At 36.2% G+C, this 3,959-nt stretch overlaps 2 long non-coding RNA genes across 2 annotated transcripts; one reads left to right on the top strand and one right to left on the bottom strand.

Annotated features, from left to right (window-relative positions):
* Window positions 1-367: 367 nt before the first annotated feature.
* Window positions 368-2,183, top strand: LOC128128494 (uncharacterized). Its single transcript, XR_008226463.1, has 3 exons — window positions 368-1,127; window positions 1,333-1,400; window positions 2,022-2,183. It is a non-coding gene; the product is annotated as an uncharacterized LOC128128494 (long non-coding RNA).
* An 824-nt stretch (window positions 2,184-3,007) lies between these two features.
* LOC128128538 (uncharacterized) lies at window positions 3,008-3,959 on the bottom strand. Its single transcript, XR_008226514.1, has 4 exons — window positions 3,874-3,959; window positions 3,589-3,768; window positions 3,233-3,500; window positions 3,008-3,158 (listed from the first exon to the last, which is right to left on the bottom strand). It is a non-coding gene; the product is annotated as an uncharacterized LOC128128538 (long non-coding RNA).

Genomic DNA, 3,959 nt, shown 5'->3' with positions numbered 1-3,959 from the left:
GCCCGGGTTTCAGAGCTAAGCATTTTTGTCAATGTAATAGTCTAGGTCAACTCTTGTAACTCTTTTTGAAGTAATAAAGATGAAATATTTGAGTATTATGTGAATTATATGTGTTTATTATTTAATTATAAATGTATAATTAATAAAGAATAAAATGAGCGTCAAAATTAAAGTGTGAGATAATCCCGATATCTCTACATAAAGTTGTAGAATATGTCTCAAGGTTTCCGTGCATATAAGGAACGTCGAAATCCGAGTATTAACGAAGAAGTTATGACCCGTCGAAGTTTCACGACAGAACCGGCACGATACCGGGAAGCGTAAATAGTGAATTTACGATAGAAGACTTTTTAGCCTTATCAATCTAAACAAAAGTCGTAGAATATGTTAAACTAAGAACATCGATAAAAAGAACGCCCAAATCTGACTTCGTATGAAGAAGTTATGATTTTTCTAAGATTCGGCTTAGCAGTGCACGGCCTGAAACTCGAATTTTAGTTCGAGCGGTTTTTGGCTTACGCAACGTAAATGAGAGTTGAAGATCTCATTAATAGGAAATCAACGGTAAAAAGACAGACAAAAACAGAGTCCGTATGTAGAAGTTATTAATTTTACGCAGACGTTTAACAGTATAATCTCCTTGTACTGTTAAATTTAAGATCGATCGAGAATTGGCTGACGGTGTCAAAATGAAAGTTGTAGATCTTATTATTACCTACGCGTGGATATAAAGAACGTCAAAAACGGAGGTCGTATGTGAAAGTTACGGATTTTAGAAGTCGGAAGTGTGCTGTGCGAAAATGGGTGATGTGGCACAATCTTGGCCATTGCTTTCTCCCCAAGGCTTGCCACCAGATGGTGACATGTGGCACCAAGTTCAGCCACATTTCACCCTATAAATACCACCTCTCCCACCCTCATTTTCTTCACACCTTTCCCATTCTTTCTTCTCTTTACTCTCTCTCTCTCTCTAGAACCTCTCTCTAGCCCCGAAATCCCCCGAAAAGCCTAGGGAACCTCCCTAGCACGAGGCGGAAGCCCCGGAGTGCTCGAAGGCTCCGAGAAGAAGAGCTTTTCGGCTCGGGAACGCTGCTCCAAGCAAAGCCCGGTTTTCTATAAAACCCGCTGTAAGTGAGCTACGCCTACGCTATTTTTAATATAGCTTTTATTTAATTATAGTAACGTTATTAGGAACTTATAATAAATACTTGGGCTATTATTATGGGTTATATAAGTATTTTTTTTGACGCTTATATAATAATAATAATAATAGCTAGACTATTAATTAGTCTCAACGAATAATAAACTAAACTCTAGTGGTAATAATACTAGGTTTCGTCGAAGAAAATTCTTTTTAAGAAGCGAAGCGCTGTCTGAGTTCGGAATCACCACCTTTTCAGGTGAGTGCATATTTACTTTCAACTTACACATAGATATGAAGTATTTAATATAAATTACGTGCTATTTGTGCATATTATCTGAATACTTGCTATCTATGCTGGATGAACGTTTTATACATGTTTTCAAAGATTTAAACTGTATATGTATTTTATATCTACAAAATGTGTTGGGTAAAACATGGGTAGATGTAATAGTTGCTGTGTGACAAAATAAAATAATGAGAGGCCTCGTTATAGATGTTATTGATGATCCAGTCATCTAGCGGAGTATAGATGACGACCACGGACTATTCTAGACAGTCCAGTGGAACACTAGCAGGCTCGCAACCTGTAGGTGTTTATTTGAACTGTGTGCTCACCAGATGTACTCCATCCCCCACATGGTTGCCTATTAGGACATTTATTGCTGAGGAATCCCCTTAGTAGTAGTGTCCGTCCCGATGATGATCCTTAGGCTAGGTCCCTTATGATAGGTGTTTAGGGACGTAAAGTGAGGATAACGGGAACGGGTAATCGGGTTATTGTTGATTGATGAAATTAATAAACTATTTATTGTGGGTTGAAAACCCTATGTGCTCACCAGGCTCCCAAGCCTGACCCACTCAGTTTTATGTATTACAGGTAGTGGCGCTTGAGCATATATATGATGTTTGGACGAGGGATTACGGATATAGGCCTGTAGATATGAAATAATGTAGTAAGGCTTGTATTGTACTGTTTATGCTTTTGATCTGTACGAACATGACATCCCGAGTCTTTTAATGAAATACATTTCTATGGAAATGCTTTTGATAAATCTTTATCATATTATTGTTTTGGGACAAATTCCGCAACACTTTTATTTAAAATGTTACTCTGATTTTTAAACAAAGCATAAACAAACCGGTCTTTTCTGGCCGTGATTTTGGGGATGTCACATTGTATGTATTGATAAGTAATTAGTAGGTCATTAATTTGTTGTAATTGTCGTAACGTTATATTTTTCGCCATCCGTTGAGTAAACTGTAAAAATAAACTAATAATCAAATCCAAAATTAATTTATATATACAATTATATAATCCAACTACATGGGACCAAGACTAGACCCCCAAATAATTTTTGTCATCCATAGACGGAACTCTAAAGCTGCGTTCTTTGGGTCAATAAGAACACGTATTGGTTGACCTGAAACCAATTGCTCCATAAACATACAAACAAAAACACCGCAATCTCCCAAATGACTACTTTGTTGGGGAACATTTTCTTCATAAATGAATTGCATATTTAATGGAATCCTTGGGATGTTCCTCCGGGCCCAATACTTAATCTTGTCCAAATAATTTGCCACCTGACGTTCAAATTTGGAAAAGATTCCTTCAGATTTGAATTTTTCATAAGCCCCTCTACCAAGACTGTCATAAATATGCACTTCCATTGACGCTAATCGTAGTTCCCCAAATAGCCAATGATTAGGGGATGAATGAATCGGCAATAAGACCTGTATAAGGATCATAAAATAAAATTATGTTTATTTACATCACAATACAAAAACATAACAAAAAAACGATATTATTTTCAATATAAACAATTAAGTTTACCGTATCAACATTCCACCAAGTAACCATGAAGTTGGGGTATGTAGTAATACCAGCCATAAACGCCCTCCAGTCCTGTCCTTCTTCCAAAGCATGAGAAACAAAAAATTTTGGAGGCATTATTGTATGTCGGTCGCTCTCAAACCGTCTCTCCATCAATAGTCGGTACCAAATGGTTATATGCTGCACACATGATAGTTTTGTTATTGACTAAAAAACAATTAACTTTTAAAATAATTAATTAACAGTTAATTTACCGCTGACTCCAACCATCCGTCGTGTGTATGCCCAAACAATGAGCTCCAAAAATCTCTATCTAACACGAAATTAAACAAACGATGCTGGACATCATATGAATGAAATATATAATTTTGGATGACAACCTCACCGCCTGCTACGTAAGGTTGCAGGCGCAACATGGAGAAGTCATGAGCAACACCAAAAACTGGAGGAGGAACGGGGCTTGTTGATTTGATATCAACCTTCTTTTTTGTTCTTCTTTTTTTGCTTCAGTGTCGTGTGCAACTAAAAACAATATTCAAATGTTTAAATCTATATCTTTCAGATAATTCACATAAACATAAAATCATCAGTTTATAAATAAAACGAATACCTCGGTGTAAGGAGGGCACAAATATTGTGATGGTTTTCGAGTCCTCGGTTTATCGGGTGTAACTTCTTTGCCATCATCATCATCAAAATAATCTACAATTCCCGTTATTATTAGTTCGTCTTCGTCCGGCACATCATCATCAAATTTGTTCCCCGCATTGTCATTCCTCTCCTCCCACTCCTACATTAAAAATAAACCTTTATACTTAATAACGAAATACACATAATTTAATAAGCAATAATATCTAATTAAACAAAATATTTATATTAATGTAACTATAAGAACCTCTTTAACTTCACTATAATCATTTACATCAAACACGTCATCATCAAATTTGTTCCCCGCATACTCATTCCTCTCCTCCAATACCT

This window comes from Lactuca sativa, chromosome 9 (assembly GCF_002870075.4).
Source record: "Lactuca sativa cultivar Salinas chromosome 9, Lsat_Salinas_v11, whole genome shotgun sequence".
NCBI classification, from domain to species: Eukaryota; Viridiplantae; Streptophyta; class Magnoliopsida; order Asterales; family Asteraceae; genus Lactuca; species Lactuca sativa.
Note: the sequence above shows the minus strand (reverse complement) of the source record. Positions and strands in the feature narration are given on the sequence as shown.